Source organism: Vicugna pacos, unplaced genomic scaffold (assembly GCF_048564905.1).
Source record: "Vicugna pacos unplaced genomic scaffold, VicPac4 scaffold_19, whole genome shotgun sequence".
Classification (NCBI taxonomy): domain Eukaryota; kingdom Metazoa; phylum Chordata; class Mammalia; order Artiodactyla; family Camelidae; genus Vicugna; species Vicugna pacos.
This window is the reverse complement of record NW_027328740.1, coordinates 39,712,713-39,728,322: the sequence shown is the minus strand read 5'-3', so window position 1 is coordinate 39,728,322 and position 15,610 is coordinate 39,712,713. Positions and strand designations below refer to the sequence as shown.

The window sequence follows — 15,610 nt, the reverse complement described above, 5'->3', positions numbered from 1 at the left end:
CAGCTCTGCTGTTTTGCAAATTTCTGATTTCGTATTCGGATGAGTCTGGGATACACCCAGAGCAGTATAAACCAGGCCCTACCTCCTGCCTATTGCTGGGGCATCCCTCAGGTCTGTGCCTTCTACTCAACCCTTTACTGAGCCCAGCTTTTGTCAGGAGCCCAAGTGCCTACCGGGATGGCAGGGGACTTGTCTCTCGTGGTCACGGTGGCCATCATTTCTATTGGTTGTGCTGAAACAGCTCTTCTGAGATCCCCCGGCCACCCTTGCTCAAACCTGAGGACAACACTGTCGTTTCTTTCCTAGGAGGAAGATCAATGCATGGTGTACATTATGACAATCTTGTGCCCAGGAATGCACGGGAAGTTCTCAGCTGAGTGAGGGGAGATGCCTCTGTGTCCCTGTGTCCCTGTATCTCTATCTGCTCACAGTGCCCTGCCACCGACTACTTAGCAAGAAAAGTGCTATTCACTATGATGTGTGTTTTGCAGACGTGTAGGTGATAGTCGTGTGACTCCTGTGTGGGCTTTGAGCTGGGATGTTGAAGAGCTTATAAATATCTCATCAACATGTATTTGAGGTGGCCTGGTGCCACACAGACTTGATTTATGAAGGCGTCAAGCCTGTACACTGGTTTGGAAACAACTTGGTTTTGATCAGTTCCACTGCATGCATGACTCGCTGCTAATCTCTGGGTGTTTTTTTCCTTTTAGATTTGTTCACCCAGTGTCTTGCTTATGCTGAGAAATACTTTTATTTCACAAGAATATTCTCTGATTCTTTGTTTTCACACATCAAGTTTTTTAATTCCTTTAAAAATTGTTCTGTGTTTATAATGCCTCCTTATTTCTATCATCTCTAGGTTCCCAGTGGCCTGAGCCATTCATCAAATTTTATGTAGGAACCATTCCACCAAAAGAAATCCCCTCGTCATAATACCTTTTGAGGAAAATATTATTCTTTAAGACTCTAACACTAAATCGTAGAACAAGCATGGAACATTTCTTGTAGTTAATACATGTTCATGCAAAAAGAAACTTGATATTTTCATTGAAGAATGTTGATTTTAATAACTTTTACTAATGTGAATATTATTATTCGTAATTTAAGTAACAAAATAAAACCACAGTTATTTATTATTAAGATTGAAAACTATTTACACAGTCTCTCAATTAGAAGACTGAAGTATATTTAAAAGATGGAAAAATACCCATGATGACACCATCTTTTTTATTAACTAAATATCAAGAACTGTGCAGGGTTAAGATTTGACCACCTGCAAGCTGCCAAGTTAGCATGAGGTAGTTTGTGGATGCTGCCAGAAGACAGGACACTCCCCCAGGATCCGAGACAAAGAACTTCCTGCCAGCAGAGCAGGCAGCCTGTGGTTCATGTCCATGTTGGTTCCTGAGTTCCTTTCCTATTGCTGTTGTAACAAAGGACCACAGACTCAGTGGCTTAAAGTAACACACATCCATTTTCTCAGTGTTCTAGGGTGCAGAAGTGCGAAGTCAATGTCAGTGGGCTAAAACCAACGTGTGGCCAAGGCTCCGTTCCACACCGAGGCTCTTGGGAGGGATTCATCTTCCTACCTTTCCCAGCTTGCAGAGGTGCTCACACTCCTTGGCCCAGGGCCCTGTGTCACTGTGACTTCTGCTTTCACTTCACATCTCTGTCTCTGACCAATCTGCCTGTCTCCTCTAAGGACCTCCGTGATGACGTTTGCTTTCCCACAGTGATCTGCCATCCCAAGGTCCTTGACAGTCACACCTGCAGAGTCCCTTTTGCCATGCACAGTGACATATTCCCAGGTACTAGGTATCAGACCGTGGACATATTGGGGGCCATTATTCTACCAAGTTGTTCTTTTTGCCCCAATGGTTCTTGTCCATCCCACATGCAAAATGCATCCACCTCATCCCAACACCCTCCAGAGTCTCATTTACTACAACATCAATTCAAAGTCCAACATGAAGTCTAACTATTATCAGCTCAAAAGCCTAAATATTTTCATCCTCATCACCTAAATCAGGCGTGATTGAGACCCTGGGTGTGATCTTCTCTGCTCAAAATCCTGCAATGGCTTCTCATTTCACTCAGTGAAGAAGCTAGAGTCCTTATGGTGACCTTACAGCTTTCCTCCCCCTCCGCAAGCTGAGCTCATCTCCGGTTTTCTCCATGGCTCACTCCACTCCAGCCACACTGGCCTCCCTGCTGGCTCTTGGGGACATCAGACATGCACCCACAGGCCTGTTGCCCTGGCCGGTCTCTGTCAAAGTCATATGCTGAACCCCCAGGACTACAGAACATGACACCATTTGGTAATAGGGTTGTTGCAGATGTAATTGGTTAAGAAGAGGTCATTAGGGTGGGCCCTAATCCAGTATGACTTGTGTCCTGATAAAAAGGGGCAATGTGGACACAGAGATACGTGTACATGGGAGATGACGTGATGAGATGTGGAGAGAAGACGGTCGTCTCCAAGCCAAGGAGAGAGGCCTGGACCAGCCTCTCCCTCCCAGCCCTCAGGATGAACCAGCCCTGCTGACACCCTGCCTGCAGACTCCCCGCCCCCAGGGCTGTGAGACAGTGAGCCTCTGTGGTTCCCGTCACCCAGTGTGCGGTGCTATGTTAGAGGTAGCTCAGCAACTAGCACCCCCTTCTGAAGGTCTTCAGTAAGGCCAGCTCTGGCCATCTCATTTTAAATTGGAAACTGCCTTCCCCTTGTCTCTGCCCCAGAAACTGCCTCTCCCTGATCATATTATTTCTATCACCTTCTAGAATACCATATATTTCACATGACTGTCACGACTGTAGTTTATATTCTGCTCTTCCTCACTCCTACAGGGACAAGGATCCTTATTTGTTCACTGACGGTCCTCAGGTGTCTTGGCCAGTACTCGTGGCACAGCATCAATACAAATTGGCCACATGCAGGGAGGGATGATTCCTTACATTCACAGAGGAGTGAACGAAGATTCCGGGGGACTGAGTGTTTCGCTCAGGCACAGAGCTGGTAAGTGTCAGGCCAAGGTGGGTTTCAGGTACCTATGAACCTGAGGGAGGCTTGAGTGATTACCTTTCCATTGATTAGTATTTCTCAGGTGTCTCTTTTTCTGGCTCTAACTTTTGACGTCTTTCTGTTATTTTTCTAAGCTTTCAACCAGTTTTAAGTTTCAATTATGCTTTGTCTCACGTAAATGAAATCTGTAAATTTTTTAACTCATTATTTGTTTCATCTAAATACATTGTGATTAGTGATAATGTCTTATTTCTGGCATCTTGTTTTGTGATTTCTATTTGCTTTGCTCTGCTTTTCTCCTGCCTGTTATATATCTTGCAGTCATGGTTAAGGGCAAGGCGTCTAGACACTGCCTATCTGGGATTGATTCCCTCACTTGCTAACCATGTAACCAGGATATTTAATCACTTTGAAACTCAATTTCTTCATATACAAAAAGTGGTACTATACACCTCAAAGACTGTGAGCATTTAGTGATAAAATATATGAAGAACTTAGAATAGTGACCGGCCTATTTTGCATTCTTCATTTTGACTTCTGTATTTTCATTCTCTTTTAAACAATTACATTAGAGATTACTGTTGAATTTTAATGAACACCCTAGATATTGAAGATTAAAATGTTACTTAACTCATACATTGAATTTTATATACCAAATGATATCTGTATTTTGTTTCCATAAGTTCTGTATAGTTCTTAAAAAAAATTGATCTGTTTTCTTTTTCATGATGTCCTTATTGTTCACTATGTTATATAAGATTCATTTTATCTTTTTTAAAATTTTTTATTGATTTATAAACATTTTACAATGTTGTGTCTAATTCCAGTGTTCAGCACAATTTTTCAGTCATTCATGGACATATACACAATCATTGTCACTTTTTTTCTCTGTGATTTATCATAATATTTTGTGTATATTTCCCTGTGCTATACAGTGTAATCTTGTTTATCCATTCTACAATTTTAAAATCCCAGTCCATCCCTTCCCACCCTCCACCACCCTGGTAACCACAAGTCTGTATTCTCTTTCTGTGAGTCTATTTCTGTCCTGTATTTATGCTTTGTTTTTGTTTGTTTTTGTTTTTGTTTTTTAGATTCCACATATGAGCGATCTCATATGGTATTTTTATTTCTCTTTCTGGCTTACTTCACTTAGAATGACGTTCTTCAGGAGCATCCATGTTGCTGCAAATGGCATTATGTTGTCGGTTTTTATGGATGAAAAGAAATCCATTGTATAAATATACCACATCTTCTTTATCCAGTCACCTGTTGATGGACATTTAGGCTGTTTCCATGTTTTGGCTATTATGAATAGTGCTGCTATGAATTTTGGGGTGCAGGTGTCATCCTGAAGGAGATTTCCGTGTGGATACAAGCCCAGGGGTGGGATTCCTGGTTCATATGATAAGTCTATTCCTAGTCTTTTGAGGAATCTCCACACTGTTTTCCATAGTGGCTGCACCAAACTGCATTCCCACCAGCAGTGTAGGAGGATTTCCCTTTCTCCACAGCCTCTCCAGCATTTGTCATTTTTGGATTTTTGAATGACGGCCATTCTGACTGGTGTGAGGTGATACCTCATTGCAGTTTTGATTTGCATTTCTCTGATAATTAGTGATATTGAACATTTTTTCATGTGCTTTTTGATCATTTCTATGTCTTCCTTGGAGAATTGCTTGTTTAGGTCTTCTGCTCATTTTTGGATTGGGTTGTTTAATTTTTCTTATTGAGTCGTATGAGCTGCTTATATATTCTGGAGATCAAGCCTTTGTCGGTTTCACTTGCAAAAATTTTCTCCCATTCCGTAGGTATTCTTCTTGTTTTACTTCTGGTTTCCTTTGCTCTGCAGAAGCTTGTAAGTTTCATTAGGTCCCATTTGTTTATTCTTGCTTTTATTTCTTTTAGGAGAAAATTTTTGAAATGTATGTCAGATAATGTTTTGCCTATGTTTTCCTCTAGGAGGTTTATTGTATCTTGTCTTATGTTTAAGTTTTTAATCCATTTTGTGTTGATTTTTGTATATGGTGTAAGGGAGTGTTCTAGCTTCATTGTTTTACATGCTGCTGTCCAGTTTTCCCAACACCATTTGCTGAAGAGACTGTCTTTATTCCATTGTATATTCTTGCCTCCTTTGTTGAAGATGAGTTGACCAAAAGTAAGTGGGTTCATTTCTGGGCTTTCTATTCTGTTCCATTGGTCTATATGTCTGTTTTGGTACCAATACCATGCTGTCTTGATGACTATAGCTGTATAGTATTTCTGAAGCCTGGGAGAGTTATTCCTCCAGCCTCTTTCTTTCTCTTCAGTAATGCTTTGGCAATTCTAGGTCTTTGATGGTTCCATAATTTTTATTATGATTTGTTCTAGTTCTGTGAAATATGTCCTGGGTATTTGGATAGGGATTGCATTAAATCTGTAGATTGCCTTGGGCAGTGTGACCATTTTAAAAATATTGATTCTTTCAATCCAAGAGCATGAAATATCTTTCCATTTTTTAAAGTCTTCTTTAATTTCCTTCATCAATGGTTTATAGTTTTCTGTGTATAATATTTCACCTCCTTGGTTAGATTTATTCCCAGATATTTTATTACTTTGGGTGCTATTTTAAAGGGGATTGTTTCTTTACTTTCTTTTTCTGTTGATTTATCGTTAGTGTAAAGAAATGCAACTGATTTTTTAACGTTAATTTTGTAATCAGCTACTTTGCTGAATTCTTCAATCAGCTCTGGAAGCTTTTTGGTGTACCTTTTAGGGTTTTCTATATATAGTAACATGTCATCAGCATTTAATGACAGTTTTACCTCTTCTTTTCCAATTTGGATCCCTTTTATTTTTTCTCTTGCCTGACTGCTGTGGCTAGGACTTCCAGGACTATGTTGAATTGGAGTGGTGATAGTGGGCATCCTTGTCTTGTCCCAGATTTTAGTGGGAAGTTTTTGTGTTTTTCACCGCTGAGTACTATGCTGGCTGTAGGTTTGTCATATATAGCTTTTATTATGTTGAGATATGTTCCCTCTATACCCACTTTGGCGAGAGTTTTTATTATAAATGGATGTTGAATTTTATCAAATTCTTTTTCTGCATCGATTGAGATGATCATGTGTTTTCTGTCCTTTCTCTTGTTGATATGATGTATTACATTGATTGATTTCCGTAAGTTCAACCAGCCTTGTGTCCTTGGGATGAACCCCACTTGGTCATGATGTATAATATTTTTTATGTGTTGTTGGGTTCTATTTGCTAAAGTTTTGGTGAGGATTTTGGCGTCTATGTTCATCAGTGATATTGGCCTATAATTCCCTTTTTTTGTAGTGCCTTTGCCTGGTTTTGGTATCAGGGTGATGGTGGCTTCATAGAATGAGTTTGGGAGTATTCCCTCCTTTTCAATTGTCTGGAAGAGTTTGAGAAAGACTGGTATGAGTTCTTCTTTGTATGTTTGGTAGAATTCCCCAGTGAAGCCATCCGGTCCTGGACTTTTATTTGTAGTGAGGTTTTTAATTGCTATAACTATTTCTTTCTAGTGATCGGATTGTTCAACTGTTCAGTTTCTTCTTGATTCAGTTTTGTTGGACAGTAGATTTCCAGAAACTTGTCCACCTCCTCTAGGTTATCCAGTTCGTTTCCACGTAGTTTTTCATAATATTCTCGTATGATATTCTGTATTTCTATTTTGTTTGTTGTAATTTCTGCATTTTCCTTTCTTATTTTGCTAATTTGTGCTCTCTCTTTTTTCTTCTTTGTGAGTTTGGCCAGAGGTTTGTCGATTTTATTTACTTTTTCAAAAAACCAGCTTTTGGTTTGGTTGATTTTTTCTATGGTCTTGTTAATCTCTATTGTATTTAATTCCTCTCTCATCTTAATTATTTCCTTCCTTCTGCTGCTTTTTGGGCTTTTTGTTCTTCTTTTTCTAATTGATTCAGTTGGTGGGTTTACTTCTTTATTTGAGATTGTTCTTCTTTTTTGAGGAAGGCCTGTATCGCTATAAACTTCCATCTTAGCACTACCTTTGCTGTGTCCCATAGGTTTTTAGTGGTTGTGCTTTCATTATCATTTGTTTCAAGGTATTTCTTAATTTCAGCTTTGATTTCCTCATTGATCCATTGTTTTTTTCAATAACATATTGTTCAATCTCCATGCTTTCCTTTTTTTCTCCTTTGTTTCACTGTTGTTGATTTCTAGTTTCATGGCATTGTGGTCAGTAAAGATGCTTGAGATAACTTCTATCTTCTTAAAATTGTTCAGGTTTCTTTTGTGCCCAAGTACATGGTCGATCCTGGAAAATGTTCCATGTGCGCTTGAAAAGAATTTATATCCTATTTTGGGGGTGTAATGCTCTGAAAATATCCACCAAATCTAGTTTTTCTATTGTAGTATTTAATTTCTCTGTTGCCTTGTTTATTTTCTGTCTGGAAGATCTGTCTAGTGATGTTAATGCAGTGTTAAAATCTCCAACTATGATTGTATCCCCATCAATATCCCCCTTTATCTCTGTTAGTAATTCTTGTATGTACTTCGGTGTTCCTATATTGGGTGAATATATATTAACAAGAGTAATATCTTCATCTTGTATCACTCCTTTAATCAATATAAAATGTCCTTCTTTATCTTTCTTGATGGCCTTTGTTTTAAAGTCTGTTTTGTCTGAAATCAGTATTGAAATACATTCTATTTTGGCTTTTCCATGTGCATGGAATATCCTTTTCCATCCTTTCACTCTCAATCTATATGTTTCCTTCTCCCTAAAGTGGGTCTCTTTTATGCAGCATATTGAAGGTTCTTGCTTTATTATCCAGTCTGCCACTCTATGTCTTTTGACTGGAGCATTTAGTCCATTAACATTTACAGTAATTAATTATAGATGTGTGTTTATTGCCATTTTAAACTTATCTTTGCAGTTGAATTGGTATATCCTCTTTGTTCCTATCTTCTTCCTTTTGTGGTTTCATAATTTTCCTTTGTATTATCATTGATTTTAGTTAATTTTTGTGACTCCCTTGTAAATTTTTGGCTTGTGGTTATCCTTTTTTTTAATCTATTAACCCATTACTATAACTGTTTGTATTAAACTGATAGTAACATGATCTCAAACCCATCCTATCGTTAAAACATTTAAAAAAGAAAGAAAAAATATTCTATATTTCCCTGCCTCCCTCTCCCACTCTCAGTGATTTGCATGTCTTCTTTTATAATTTCGTGTTTACTTTATTTGCAATTCATGAATTATCACCTTTCCAGTTGTGAGTTTCTCATTTCTGTAGCATTCTGCTTCTTTTCTATTTAGAATAGCCCTTTCAGTATTTCTTTTAGCATGGGTTTAGTGTTGGTAAACTCCTGCAGCTTATTTTTGTCTGTGAAACTCTTTATTTTTCCTTCTATCCTAAAGGATAGCCTTGCTGGATAAAGTATCCTAGGTTGCATCTTTTTTTTCATTCAGGGCTTTGAATATATCTTGCCACTCCCTTCTGGCCTGTAGTATTTGTGTGCAGAAATCAGCTGAGAGCCTTATGGGGGTTGCCTTGTAACTTAATCTTTGCTTTTCTCTTGCTGCCTTTAGAATCATTTCGTTATCCTTGACTATGGCCATCTTGATTATGATATGTCTTGGTGTGGGTATATTTGGGTTCTTCCTGTTTGGGACCCTCTGAGCTTCCTGTACTTGGATATCTGATTCCTTCTTTAAGTTTGGGAAGTTTTCAGTCATGATTTCTTCAAAAACCTTTTCAATCCCCTTTGATCCTTCTTCCCCTTCTGGGAACCCTATTATGCGAAGATTGGTACACTTTATATTATCCCATAAGTCCCTTATGCTATTTTCATTATTTTTTTATTTGCTTATCTTGTAGTTCTTCTGAATGGTTGCTTTCTATTGCCCTGTCTTCTAGATCACTAATTCATTCCTCTGCATTATCTACTCGGCTTTGCACAGCTATTAGGTCATTCCTCATCTCTGTCAATGAGTTTACCCATTCTACTTGGCTCTTCTTTATAGCTTCAATTTCATTTTTGACATATTTTATATCTCTAAGCACTATCTCTTTTAATTCCTTCAGCAATTTGCTCACTCCTTTTTTGAAATCTTCATCCAGTAGTCTATCGATATCTATTTCATTGATCTTTCTTTCAGGGGATTTCTCTTGTTCTTTTAATTGGGAAAGGTTTCTCTGCTTCCTCATCTTGCTCATACCTCTGTGGCACTGTGGTTTATGGAGTATCAGTTGTCTAATTTGGATCTTAAGTATTTTATCTATCTAATGCCCATTTAGGAATAGAACTTAGGAAAGAAAAGGAAAAAATAAGAGAGGGAGAACGAATTTTATAAGAAGGGAGAAAGAGGGTTTGAAACAGTGTATAATGAATAATAGATGCGCGAGTTGAAGCAGAGAATTAATCGGGTTGAGACGTCCTTTTAAAATCTTTAAAATATAAGGGGGGGGAGATGAATAGATGTATTTGAAACCTGTGTCTAATCAATAACAGGACATCAAAACCCAAGAGAAATAGAAATGAATTAAGAAGTAAAAATTATGAGAGTAATAGAAAATAGAACAGGTAAAAACAGATTTAAAAAAAAAAGGGGGTTGTCGGTGTTCTCCTGGAGTCTGTGTGCTTTTAATGTGAAGTCCTTCTGTCTTCGTCCTGTTTTGGAAGCTCAGCTTGTTTTCATAGGCCCTCCGTTGGCGCCCTCTTCTGTACTGCTCCCAGCACCTGTCCGCAAGCAGACCGCACCTCCTCCTAACACGGGGTCAGGTGCAGCTCTCCTCTGCTGTCAGCGGGCGGGCGGGTCACTGCCCCTCCGGATGGCGCAGTCAGATGTTGCAGACTGGCCAGGCAGGAGGGCCGGTCGTGCCCCCTCCCAGCACCTCGGTCAGGGGTTGTGTTCCTGCCCGACAGGCGGGGGGCCGCTCTCCCTCTACCTGCGCCACCGGTAGCTCAGCTGCTCTGTGCAGCTGCGCTCTCCGCCCTGATCGGCGCTCCGCACTTGTGCTCCGGGAAGACCGAGGGACAGCCTTGTCCCTGCTGAGGGCCAAAACCCAGCTCCTTCTTTGTCTCTGTGAAGCAAGTTCTCTGAGGGACCAGGATGGAAGGATCCTATCTGCCCCGGGATGTAGGCCCGTCTCAGTCTGGCCCTTGAGGCTGCTAAGCCCTTCGGTGCGGATGCAGGTTTCGGCCCCGCCCCCGCCTGGATGCTCAGCACCGGACGATATGGCGGCTCTGCCTGAGCCCCACCTCTCTTCCCCCAAAAAGTTTCCGTGGGTTTTCAGAGATGGGGGTATGCAACCTTCCCCCCAAGAGCACATCAACCTTGCTGTTTTATGCAGGGCCCAGGTTGTTCTGCCCTGTACACCCACAGCCACGGCGCTCAGCCACTTGCAGTCCCCTGGGGCTGCCTCCGTGCAGCCGCCCCCGTCCTCCGCCCGGCTTGTGCAACATGGCCCTGCCCGCCGCTGCCGGCCCACGTCTCAGGCTGGGCTTCGGGGGTACGCTCTGTGCCCGTTTAACATAGTTCTCTCAGACAAGGGCTGCTCTGTACAGATGCAAGCCCCGGAGGTTCCCCCTCCTCCCCGCTGGCCTCTTAGTTGGAGAGGGGAGACCAGCGAGCGAGCGTCAGTCCTCCTTTGCCGCTCCCATCCCGCGGGAACCCTCCCGCGGTGCTTTGCCTTTTGTTCTTTCTTTTTTCCTTTTCTCCTACCAGATTTTTGGCATCTTTATCTTTTGAAGACGGCGATGTTCTGTCGGAGTTTCGCAGGTGCTCATGTTGGCTGAGTGGGTCTGTAGATGTGGGTCTTGGTGTATTTATGGGAGAGGGTGACTTACGAGCGTCCTTCTACTCCTCCATCTTCTCCGTCTTTTCAGATCCTTTATTCACTTTTTAATTGAGTTCTCTTTTTATTGTGGATTTGTAGGAGGTTTTTTTTATTTGAAGATACAAATTCCTAAACAGATAAATGATTTGAAAAAATGTTCTCCTGTCTGTTGTTTTTTCACTTTCTGGATGGTATCCTTTGAAGCAAAGTTTTACATTTTGATGAATTCCAATTTATCACTCTTTTCTTTGTTCCTTGTGCTTTGGGGTAATAGTTAAAATCTGAGGTATTTTATTTAAACGTTTATATATAAAATAACTTAATTCTTAGGACCATTCAAGGAGACGGGTGCTGTTGTTGCCCCAGTCTATGGATAGGAGACTGAGGTGCAGAAAATTTCACTGACATATCAGTGTCACAGCTACCCAGTGCTGTGGGAGTTCAGACCCTCATGTTTGTCCCCAGCATCTGTGATGTTCACCAACATGCTCCACTCCTTCCTGGATTCGTTAATGAAAAAGTCTTTCCTTTTTTGATTTCTTGTTAGTTTGTTTTCTCATTGGGGACCTCATCCCTTCATTTTCCTTGCAGAGATCAGTGTAGGTTTATTTTAGGTCTCATGTAGGCGGAAACATTTCTATCAGTTTACTTCTTTGTTACTCACTCTCGAGTGATGATTGATGCTAGTTGACCTAATCAATTCATGCTCAAGCCTTTCCTGCTCATCACACTCACTAAAAACAGAGCCATGACTTACAGAATGCTCAAAGAAGAATGTACCTGAGTGATTTTATTTTTCTAACAATCAAACCAATCAAATAAAAACCCCGGTGTTGACACAGATTATAAGCCCTCCAGAATAGGGTCACTGTCTTCCTTGTATTTCATTTGTTTTGTCACAGTGTCTGGATAATGCCTTGCTGTCCAGCAGTTTTGTGAGGATATGGTGCTCGTGAATCATTGTAAGGACAGAATTTTGACAACAGACTGTGTTGTTCATTTCACGAGGGAAAAGATCATATAGAAATACTGCTCAGATATATTTAAAAATTAAACTTGGAATTTTGAAAAGAGTTCAAGAAACCATACAAAGATCTTTTCCACTAATTTTAGGTCTATCTTAGACACATTATGGTTATATAGCAGAGTAACTTATCAACTAGATTAGACAAGAGGTGTGTATTATTGATTATTTGTTTTAGTTGAAATATTCTACCTGGGATAAAGTAATCAATGCCCATAAATGAACATATATGTTTGTATTTCTATGCAAAATGGGAGCAGACTTCATATGTTTCTATATAATATATATGGCTGTGTGTTTTAATCTGTCTGTCTGTTTTTATAGTTTTTCAGCAATGTTGTAACTTTAGAATTCTTCTAAGATATGCACTCCCGATACTACTGCAGTTTGTACTGTGTATCCTGTCTTATGCATGGGATTCCACTGTCCCCTCAGTGAGGAATTTCCTCTCCTATTGAGTTAGTAGCAGATTTAAAGGAACTGTGATATCTAGGCCTTTGCTCTCCATGTGTTTGCTGTGGGCTGTCAATCACGATTTTCCCTTTGAGTTTTCATTGTTCAATTAGAATTTTTGAAAATAACTGTTAATATGTTTCACCGGTCTCCCTAGAAACTTGATGTATTTCTGCTATTCGGTTTTCAATTTATGAAAATTGTAAATGCACACTTGTTTTAAAGTAGTCCCTTTTCACTAGATATTTATTTATCTCTTTATAGTTAAAATAATTTTTTCCCATTGAATGAATCGGTGTGCATGATTTAAAAGATACCTTACTTTATATTTTTCTTATTCTTTCAGGTATATTCATTGTACACAATTTAGAAAATAAGGATAAACACAGTAATAACTTAAAAATGGCCTCTAATATCATCTGGAGGTACAGCTGTAGGGTTTGAAATTGAGAATTACAAGTCCTCTCACGTTGTTCTTCTTTTTCAAGTACGTTTTGGTTACTGAGACCCTCGAATTCCCATATGAATTGTAGCAGCAACTAGTCAGTTTCTGCAGAGGAGCCCGCTGGGATTGTGATGGAGACCACGTTGAATATACGGATCGCTCTTGGGAGCACTGCCATTCCAAGAGCACTTTCTTTTGATAGAGGAATGTGTGTGGAGTGTCTGTCCTGGTATTTAGGTCTTCTTTAATTTTGTTTCAACAATGCATAGAGTTTACAGAGTATTATTTTACTTTTTTTCTTTGCCTTTATACTGAGGACAAGTGTGCAAGGTACCGGGATCAGAAGTGTATTTGAGCCCCGCCACTTGCTGCCAACATGGACGCTGCACTCTTGCTTTGCCCTCTGTAAAATCTTGCATGAAATGAGACGTCGGTAATTCTCTCTTGAATGAATGATTATATGATTGTTGGATGATGCTTGAGAGTCCTTGTGATGATGTCATTTTCCCAGCCTTTCCTCTCTTTTTAACTATGCCGTTTCTCTTCCTTTCCTCCAGCCTGGTTTTCAGCCTGCCTGTGGCATTGATTTTCCCTGTCTGTAAACTCATCCTTTCACTGGTTCATGATAATGTTAAATGGGGACTGCGAAAACTTTCTAGATGACAAGAAAGAGCAAATCGATTGCATGCTAGTATTTTTAGAGTGTGTTATTCTTTTATCAATTGAAATTAAATCAGGCTAACCCCCTGAGCCCTCCCGTGAGCTGTTTTCGCCTTCCTACATGTGATAGTGCTCTTGTTGCTGCATGTGCCCTACCCCCAGTCTTGGTTTTGGAGTAGAGTAAGTCACCATCAGTGGAGCCCTCTCTTTAAAAGTTGAAGAGAACATTTGCCCCTTCTCTCTCATTGGGGACTTGGATGAGATGAGGTACCAAATAAAGAATGGAGCCCCACCTCATTCTGACCCCTGCTCTTTCCGTTGCTTTCTCCAGTGGAAAAGAGCACAATTCAACAATATAAAGATTAATTGTGAGCTAATGAGATAGACAAGACAACCGAATATTTATTAAATATCCTTTCATGTCGGAAACAAATGGATTATACACACAAAAAGCACACAAAGCATGGTAGTAACTTGATTACAAATGTGGGTCCGAGTTCAAGTCCTGCTCTGGAGTGACCAGTCCTGTGAGATGGAGAACTGGTAGGTCAGCTTAGCCTCTCCTGGACTTGTTTTCTGTCCTGCAGGGATGGGGCTCCCAAGGCATCCCTCCCCTGTAAATGTGCTCATGGGTGTAAATGACGTGCGTGGGGAGCCCCAGCACAGCTGCTCATTTCTCCTAAGAGCAGGATAGAATGGATTTGCGGAGATGGCTTTATGACCACACCGTGTAGACTCTCAGTGTTCCAAAGGGATGCTTTGTGGTTTGGAGATGGGATTCTCACTTCTGTAAATACCCAATGATTGTGTTATAGCGCTCATCTGATTTGAATCTATTCTTTAGAAAGTACATATTGTAGATAATATTTTCCAAGAATGCGTGCTTTTTTCTTTTATTATTTATAGTTCTACCCTCTCATCTCTTGGTGTGACTTTACATGGAATCCTGGAAACAGCCCTAAGCTACTTGCCTCTTCACACTTCTCTGTGGTGGTTTTCTTACCTGACTAGAAGAGGATTTTATATAGGAAATTTTCTTTGTTCCCCTTTTCTTGAAGTCTCTCTGTCTGTCTGCCCATCTCTCACCTGTTCATCTGTCCATTTCTCTACCCACTCATTCTTCTGACTTGTTCCAAGTAGCACTTCAGGCAGCTTAAAGAAGAACAGATGCCAAATAAACAGGTGAGAAAATGGGGCCAAGTTCAGACAGTGAGGTTCGGAGGCAAGCCTGTGTGAGGGTTGCAGGCGTGAGACACACGCCTCTGCCCTGTGCCTTATAAGATGGACATCAAGAGTGTGCACGAGGCTCCCAGCAGACACAGGGAAACAGGGTTTGTGGGAGATGCTCGCTGGCTGTGAAATAAATAAGTGGCTAAGGAGAAGCCCAACCTTTCCAGCTACTAAGGCTTAGGAGAATATTTTGATTGTCTTCCAGAATCAGAGTATTTCATCTTTTATTTGTCAGAGTTCTACATATAGTTGGTTACATTCTATACCTGGAAATTTCTCCCAAACTCCTTCCTACGTGAGTCCCATGGCTCGGGAATGGGGCGGTTCTGCTCATTGACTGTGTTTGGACAGAAAAAGAAAATGACAGCCTCCAAGGAGCCTGGGATTTGTCAGTTATGTTTTGTCAGTGCTGTAGATTTCAGAGAATGCTTTCACAGTTTCTCTCCATCTGAGGCAGCAGCGTGCTCTCTTAACAGCATTAGGAGCTCAGTGCCACGGGATGGTGGGGGCTGACTGCACTGCCGTCAAGACATCTAAGGTAGTCACTATAGGCGTGGTGCTTTTACATATGCATTTCATATTCTTTAATAGAAGGTTTCAACAGGAAGTTAATTAACTGAGTTAATTAACATTTAATAAATATGATGCTTTGTTGAAAAGACAGTTATAGGCAAAATATAAGCTGTAAAGATTTTAAGAACAGTTTCATTACTGAAATTTCATTAGGGAAGATTCACAGTTTATCTTATTTATGCCTCTCTTTTAAAGTAACAAAGAAACAAGACAGAAAAAGTAGAAGATGATTTCTGTTCTTCCTCTCGGCTTGCAGGTGCCCTCACCTCCAGTGGCATCCATCCAGACACCAGCACTGACACTGGCCGTGCTCAGAACTGCCTCAGCCCTGAAGACACAACTGACAAATAGAAGGGGGCCGCGTCCTGTTACAGCAGGTGATCTCAGTTTGTGGG

The 15,610-nt window shown here is 40.5% G+C and overlaps 1 protein-coding gene across 4 annotated transcripts in view; it reads left to right on the top strand.

Moving 5' to 3' along the window:
* Positions 1-15,610, top strand: part of LOC140693408 (trafficking protein particle complex subunit 9-like) — a 101,755-nt gene that overhangs the window by 462 nt on the left and 85,683 nt on the right. For all 4 annotated transcript variants that reach the window (XR_012069141.1, XR_012069142.1, XR_012069143.1 and 1 more), the window contains exons 2-3: positions 2,848-3,016; positions 15,472-15,592. The gene's annotated coding sequence lies outside the window, so the exon portion shown is untranslated. The remainder of the gene's footprint in view (positions 1-2,847; positions 3,017-15,471; positions 15,593-15,610) is intronic.